Source organism: Chrysochloris asiatica, unplaced genomic scaffold, assembly GCF_000296735.1.
Source record: "Chrysochloris asiatica unplaced genomic scaffold, ChrAsi1.0 scaffold00062, whole genome shotgun sequence".
Classification (NCBI taxonomy): domain Eukaryota; kingdom Metazoa; phylum Chordata; class Mammalia; order Afrosoricida; family Chrysochloridae; genus Chrysochloris; species Chrysochloris asiatica.
Window position 1 is genome coordinate 7,163,196 of NW_006408580.1, and position 8,501 is coordinate 7,171,696.

An 8,501-nucleotide genomic window follows, 5' to 3' on the forward strand; every position below is an offset into this window, starting at 1 on the left:
TTTTTTATGCTTTCTGAATGCCTCCAGGTAGATGTGATCAGGAAATGGGCTTTCCTTTTCACTCTTCTTCCTGAGACGTTTCAAGATACCACTGTTGGTCGTTTTGACGTACGTTAGGATTTAATTTTCAATCTATTTCCTCTTTTATCTGCTTGTCCTGCTCCATAATCCCCATGCAGGCCTTTTTTTCTGGTTGGAAACAGTTCGGGGCCGGCTGTGGCTGTTTGGTTTTAATTGGAAACTGTCTCTTTAAATATTGAGGAGATCTGTGAGCATGCATAGTAGAACCCTCCAAGGGTAGGGCTGGGGTGTCCAATAGCTCAAGCACCCCTATAGTCACCAGAATGGAGGTGCGCAGACAGTAAGGGACCAATGAACAGGTACCAAAAGAAAAGAATGTCCACACCTTTATCTCAGCGGTTCTGCCAGGCATCTGTGGCCGCGCCAATCCTTCCCCCACGTGGTCTCACCCAAGATGGCGGCTCCTGGAGCAGCCAAGCGTCCCAGACTAGAAAGCCATAGATTTCTTGCTTCTGCCACAAATTCCCCCAGCTGTGAGCCTTCTGACCTTATAAGTATTCCTTTATATGTAGTTCAGAGTTCTGGGACCATCCCCTGAACCTGCTTGGTTGGGTATTCTGTGTTGTTGTTGGAGCTCTGTACTACATGTCCACCCGATCCGCCATCTTGTTTGTTCTCTTGCTGCCTCACTTTGTTGAAAGACTTCAATTGTATTCCATCAATTCCTGGTGCCTTGTTCTTTGCCAATGCCTTCAATGCACCTTGGACTTCTTTCTTCAGGATCACTGGCTCTTGATCATATGATAGCTCTAGAAATGGTTGACCATCAACCATTTCTTTTTGGTACAGTGACTTTGTGCATTCCTTCCCTCTTCCTTTGAGGCATCATTCAATAATTTGCCCAGAGAATCATTCAATACTACAAGCCGAGGCTTGCTATTTTTCTTCACCTCCCTCAGCTTGAGAAATGCTGAGTAAGTTCATTCCTTTTGGTTTTCTAACTCCAAGTCTTTGCACATTTTGTTCTAATATTTGACTTTGTCTTCTCAAGCTGACCTTTGAAATTTTCTATTCTGCTCTTGTACCTCCTTACTTTTTTCATTTGCTTTAGCATCTCCACACTGGAAAGCAAGTTTCAGAGTCTCTTCTGACATCCATTTCGGTCTTTTCCTTCTTTCTTGTCTTCTTAATGAACTTTTGCTTTATTTCTGTGTGATGTTCTCGATGTCATCCCACAACTCATCTGGTATTCAATCTTTTGTGTGTAATGCATCAGATCTGTTCTTCAGATCATCTCTAAATTCAGCTGGGATATATTCAAGATCATATTTCGGCTCTCATGGACTTGTTTTCATTTTCTTCAGCTTTAGCCTGAATTTACATGTGAACAATTGATCGTCTGAATTCAGCCTGAATTTGTATATGAGCAATTGATGGTCTGTTTCACAGTCTGTCCCTGGCCTTGTTTTGGCTGATGGTATGGAGTCCTGGTGTGGCACTGTGGGTTAATGTGCCAGACTGCAAAGCTGTTTGAACTGCAAGGCCGGCAGTTCAAGCTTACCAACCGCTCCTTGGAAACCCTGTACAGGGCCGCTATGGGTCAGGATCCACTTGACGGCACTTAACAACAATAACAACATGGAGCTTTTTTACAGTCTTTTTCCACAGATGTAGTCAGATTAATTTATGTGTATTCCATCTGGTATGGTCTGACTTATAGTGACCCTGAATAAGGTTTCCAAGGAACAGTTGGTAAGTTTGAACCATTGACCCTGTGGTTAGAAGCACAGTAGTGATCCTACAACACTACACCAGAAATAAATTTTTTAACAATTATTGTTGTTGTTAAGTGCCTTCGAGTTGGTTTTGACACATAGTGACCCTGCATAGCATTTCCAAGGAATGTTTGGTGAGTTTGAACTGCCAACCTTGTAGTTCAAACCAACCTTGTGGTCCAGTGCTTTACCCCACAGAGTCACACCAGTACTCCATTGTTAACAATAGTGGTGGTGGTGGTGGTGGTGGTGGTGTGCTGTGGAGTTGGTTCTGACTCATAGTGACCTTGTATAGGGTTTCTAAGGCTGTAAATCTTTATGGGAGCAGAAAGCCTCATCTTTCTGCCGCAAAACTGTTGGTAGTTTTGGATTGCTGACCTTGAGGTTAGCAGCCCAACTCATAACAATAGGAGTTGTAAATTCATATTTCATAGTTTCTTTGTTAATTCTTTAAGTTGTCAATTTCTGGTAAGATATATGTATATTTATTTAAATCTCATTTGCTACCTAATGAACAGTTAATACTAGGAGTAAAAGTTTTAGTCCAGGTATTTTCTTTTTGTTTTGCTTGAATTAATATTAGTAGCAAATCTTCAATCATACTTGTTCACTATTTATCTTGTATTGTCTACCTATCTCTCTAACAGAAATCTTGTCTGCACCCTTAATTATGAAGGTTTGTTTGGATAAACTCAGATGATAAAATTCATTAATCTTCTAAACTTTGCAGATGTAAATAGCAGATAACTGTAACAAGTTGCATTATATAATGTGGTGAGGGAAACACTGAAAAAGAACTTACAAGGTAGAGATCTCTTCTCTAGGGTTCCATGAGTGACTTGTGACTCCAGACTTATAAACTAAATACGGGTGTCAGTTTCAATCCTCATAGTAAATACTAGTAGAACTTTTTTCTTTGTTGTATATGTATTGAATATACATATTCAGACATGGATATAATTCAAAATTCCACTGCTTCCCTCTCCCCAACTGTATCATCTTGCATCCCCTTGGAGTGTGAGCATGTCACATTGGAGACCACTGTCTTTACATTCTAACATAGTTTTGCTGTACTCTGGTGGTGGTGGTTGTGTGCCATGGAGTTGGTTCCGACTCAGAAACCCTCTCTGTATAGGGTTTCAAGGCTATAAATCTTTACAGGGATAGAAAGTCTATTCTTTCTCCCATGGAGTGGCTGATAGGTTTGGTTAGCAGCCCAACTCGTTACTCACTACTCTACTAGGGGTCCGTTGCTGTAGTCTACTCTCTCAGAATTTGCTGAGACTAGGGATGAAATTGTTCTTCCTATAGGGTAAGCAGAATTCTTGAGTAATAAGAAACAGTTACCAAGTATAGTTTGTCTTTTTTTCTGAAATTTAAAAACAATGTTGTTGTTGTTAAGTGCCATCAAATTGGTTCTTGTTGAGGACCGCAAGTACTGAGATGCTGAGGACCGGTGTCATGGACGAAAATCCAACACGATGGCCGCTCTCAGGCTTGCTAGCCAGGGACCCTGAGGGCCCAAGGAAGTAACCTCCGGACGTCCCGGGTTCATTGGCCTTTGTGTACTCACTGTTGGGCTAGCTCTGTATAATTTTCTTTAGTCCTATCACTCATTCTATGCTTCAAACTCCAGTAATTGTAGCTTCTGAGAAAACGGTTTCTTATGTGCCTCTCTTAATGTCTCCACTGTGTTGGCAGTGCTTAAGGTTCTGGGAACAAAATCTCTCTGAGGAACAAACTCTGGCCACCTGGCAAGCATGGCAAAACTGTTCTTTATCAGATTATTCAGTTATGTTTGATATTAACTTAATACATGAGCCCTTGATACCCATGGACAAATATTAAAACAAAAACCTCATCTAAAGCCGAGGCCTAAAAGTTCCTAAGGCAAGTTTGCTGGGAGACGCTGGAGAAAATTCCCCCAAGGAATTCACCCAAAGTAGATTGGCGACTTCCGGGGCATTGTTCAAGAAATAATAGCGACAGCCTTCTCAAATCGTCCCCAGGTGCAAACTATTAACCTAGGCATCCTCCTTCCTCCTGCAAGCCTCGGCCAGGTAGCTGAAACAGCTGGACTCCTTTCAGACCTTTTGAATCCTTTTCTCACTGAAGATTAGGTGTTATAGGTATGTTAATTAGCCTTGAGAAACCTCAAGTTGCTGCCTTGGGATTCGAACCTAAAAAGTACTATATAACAATTTGCTTGAATTTCTAGAAAATTAAGGATGTTAGATTATCAAGACAATTTGTGATGTATGTTTTAGAATTTGTTCCTGTAAATCATGGTGTCCTGTTTTGAACGATTAATCACATTTCATTTCTGTACCCTGTCTTAATCATCCCCTCCTTCCTTTGTGCAAAGCCCCGCCCTGAAATAAAAGGTGGAGGTAGACTGAAGCCCGCATGCATTTTGGCTTGCAGGGCATGCATTACGGGCATGCATTACAGTTGGCAAGCTGTGCGTCACTGCCTGCAGAGCCATGATGCTTGCGATCAAGGATCTGTCTGCTGCCGGTATATCCACTCTGGTATCGGGGTGTTTTGTGTTTTCTCTCGTTGCGTCTTTGTGTGTACTCTTTATCTGTCTCTGTCGCTGCTAGATCCCCCTACTTCATGAACCGAACTCTCACGTCAAGGCCGGTTCTCGACAGGTTCTGACTCATAACAACTGTGTATAGGCTTTCTGAGGAATAGCTGGTGGATTTGAATCACTGACCTTGTGGTTTACTGTCCAGTGTTGACCCTACAGAGCTACACCAGGAGTACAAAGATTGTTGTTGTTGTTGTTAGGTGCCATCGAGTTTGTATCCACTCATAGCAATTCTATGCTCAACAGAACAAAACACCTGCCAGTCCTGCAACAACCTCATAATCACTGCTATGTTTGAGCCCATTGCTGCTGCCACTGTGCCAATCAATCTAGTTGGGGGTCTTCCTCTTTTTCTCTGACCCTCCACTTTACTAAACATGATATCCTTCTCCAGGGACTGGTCCCTACTGACAATAAGTCTGATCTTTGAGAGATGAAGTCTGGCCATCCTGGCTTCCAAGGAAAGACCATTCTGGCTGTACTTCTCTAACAGCACAATTGTTGTTGTTGCTAAGTGCCATCGAGTCGATTCCGACCCATAGCGACCCTGTATAGCGTTTTCAAGGAGCAGCTGGTGAACTTGAACCGCTGACCTTGTAGTTTAAACGGCTTTGCAGTCTGGCACATTACCCACAGTGCAACACCAGGGCTCCTAACAACACAATTGTTATAGTTGTTAAGTGCTGTTGAGTCGATTCCAACCCATAGCGCCCCTGTATAGGGTTTCCAAGGAGTAGCTGGTGAGCTTGAACCACCAACCTTGCAGTTCAAACGACTTTGCAGTCTGACGCATTAGCCCACAGCACCACAGCAGGACTCCAACAACACAATAGTAGCCTAATAATTACCTGTACAAATATATAACATCACTGATAATGCATCATATGGTGTTGCTAGTTTGGTTACCAAACTATTTGTCTAAGTAAGAACCAATGATTTAAAGTTCAGGCAGGCTCGGTGGAGGCTTTGGTGCGGAGTGAGCATGCGCGGACCCAGCACCTGTTTTAGAGCCTCTATGGGCCCACCCCGACCTCGGGGCGCCGCGCCTTGTGAACGCTGGCCTACAGCCAGGATCGGAACCACAAGATGGCTGCCCAGGATTCTGGGGCCATTAACCCTCTCCAGCAAATGGTGGCTTCTGGGGCTGGAGCTGTGGTGACCTCCCTCTTCATGACATCCCTGGATGTGGTGACGGTGCGCTTGCAGTCCCAGCGTCCATCTGTGGCCTGCAAAATGGCGCCTCCTTCTAGACTCTGGCCTGTCTCCTACACCAAATTGCCCGCCTCTCTCCAACCCACAAGGAAGTATCTCCTGTACTGCAATGGGGTCCTGGAGCCCCTTTACCTGTGCCCAAACAGTGCCCGTTGTGACACCTGCTTCACTGGCACCATGTATGCCTTTGTGAAGATTGTGCTGCATAAGAGCACCAGGACCCTGTGGAGAGGCCTCCCGGCCACCCTGGTGATGACTGTGCCAGCCACTGCCATCTACTTCACCGTCTATGACCAACTCAAGACTTTCCTGTGTGGCCAAGCCTTTACTTCTGACCTTTATGCACCAATGGTGGCTGGCATTCTGGCCTGCTTGGGCACTTTGACTGTGGTCAGCCCTCTGGAACTGGTATAAACAAAGCTGCAGGTTCAGCATGTGTCTTACCGTGAGCTGGGCATCTCTGTGCAGGCCGCGGTGGCTCAGGGTGGCTGGCGTTCCCTGTGGCTGGGCTGGGAGCCCACTGCCCTTCGGGATGTTCCCTTCTCAGCCCTCTATTGATTCAACTAGTAGCTGGTGAAGAGCTGGCTTAGTGGACCCAGACCAAAGGACCGGACCTCCGTGGGAATCAGCTTTGTGGCTGGTGGCATTTCAGGGACGGTGGCGGCCATCCTGACTCTGCCTTTTGATGTGGTGAAGACTCAGCGCCAGGTTGTGCTGGGAGCAATGGAGGCTATCAGAGTGAGACCCCCACGTGTCGACTCCACCTGGCTGCTGCTGAGGAGGATCCTGGCTGAATCAGGAACTAGGGGGGTCTTTGCAGGCTTCCTCCCGAGGATCATCAAGGCTGCCCCTTCCTGTGCCATCATGATCAGGGCCTATGCGTTTGGCTAAAGCTTCTTCCAGAAGCTCAACCAGGAACAATTAACTAAGGGGCCCTTGAAAGGGGCCAGGGGCTGAGGACCCCCATCTCTTCCAGGGATGGGGTGCAGGGGCAGAGGAGACTGAGCCAAATGCCTTTTCCTCCGTACTGAGGAGCAGGAGCAGGGCCCTGTATCCCTTCCCACCTCAGAGCCCTCAGGTCATCGGATGTGGCGCCTCCTGCTGCTCCCCACCTGAGACTCAACATTCTCACTCCCAGCTCCCAAGTTCAAAGCCAAATCTGCTGCCTGCTCACACCTTCATTTCCATGTATGTTTACTGTAACTAGGCCTGCCTCCAGGAGTCAAAACCCCTGTGTCTGCCTCAGTCTCCTCTACCTCTATTTAATTCCTGATGTCTAAAGATGATGAACTTTAAAAAAAAAGTTCAGGTAGCCCTCACCTGAGAGCTACACCATTTTTCTTTATCTTTCATTTATTCTCTTGCTTACATTCATTTCTTCATTCATACATTCAAAAACATTGTAAAGAGTGCCTTCAATTATAATAAGTACATGCTAATATTCATTGAAGGAGCTCTGATAGCATAGTGGTTATGAATTGGGATGTGAACCGCAAGGTCAGCAGTTCGAAACTACTAGCTGTTCCATGGGAGAAAGATGAGGCTTTCTGCTCCCATAAAGATTTACAGCCTCAGAAGCCCTATACAGGGCTACTATGAGTTGGAACCGACTCCACGGCACATAACCACCACCACCACCACCAATATTCATTGAGTGTGCTGGTGTGGCACTCTAGGATAAGCACTGGGTCACAAGGTCGGCTTCAACTGCAAGGTTGGTGGTTCAAACCCACCAGCTCCTCCTCAGAAATCCGAAACATCATCACTGTGAATCAGTAGTAACTCAACAGCACAACAACAATATCCATCAGTTGTGGACTTTGTGCCAGTCTCTGTCTTAAGCATAAATGTATGAACTTGTTTTAGCACTCACAATTGTAGGGGAGATTTTCAGAGGCTCCATATAGCATCTCTATTTGCTACAGGCATTATCAATTACTGTTTTGTGTGCTGGTTCAGGAGGCCCCAGTGACAGGAAAGCTTATATAATCCCGAGTGACAAGAACACTTATACAATAATCTAGAATGTTACAAAGCCCTTTGCTGTTCTAGAATAACATACTCAAAACTGTTAGTATTATGGGTTACTTGGTGTTATGGATTGAATTGTGTGCCCCATAATTGTATTGTAAATCCTAAACTATCTTCTTGTGGATCTAATCCCATTCAGGTATAGAGTTTTCTTTTCTATGGTAATAAGGCCATATAAAAGTAAAATGTACCTTTATCCAATCATTTTTTTAGATATAAAAGGAGCTGATTAGGCTTAGAAGCAAGCAAGTACAGACACGGGGAATAGATGCCACACCACATAAAGATCACCAAGGAACAGAAAAAAAGAGGCTGTAAAGGGACAATGACCATCCTCCAGAGCCAACACAGAGAGAAAGACTTCCCTAGAGCCAATGCCCTGAAGTTAGATTTCTAGCCTTCTACACTATCAAAGTGCCATGGGCTGCCAAAAGAACCAATAGATCTGTTTTGGAAAAAGTGCAGCCAGAGTGTTCCTTGGAGGCCAAGATGGCCAAACTTCATCTCTCATACTTCGGACATATTGTCAGGAGGGACCACTCGTTGGAGAAGGATATCATGTTTGGTAAACCCCAACGCGATGGATTGGCCAAGTGGCAGCATCGATAGACTCAGGCGTGGCAATAGTAGTGAGATTGGCCCAGGATCGGGCAGTGTTTCGTTCTGCTGTGCATAGGGTCGCTATGAGTCAGTACCGACTCAATGGCACCTAACAACAACAAAACACTATGAAAGGAGTACTGATGTGGTACTGTGGACTAATGCGTCAAACTGCAAAGCCATTTGAACTGCAAGGTCGGTGGTTCAAGCTCACCAGCTGCTCCTTGGAAACCCTATACAGAGTTGCTATGGGTCAAAATCTATTCGAC

General features: G+C 45.0%; 1 pseudogene; it reads left to right on the forward strand.

The window, feature by feature from the left end:
- Positions 1-5,475: 5,475 nt before the first annotated feature.
- On the forward strand, positions 5,476-6,558 carry LOC102812911 (annotated as a pseudogene).
- The last annotated feature ends 1,943 nt before the right edge of the window (positions 6,559-8,501 follow it).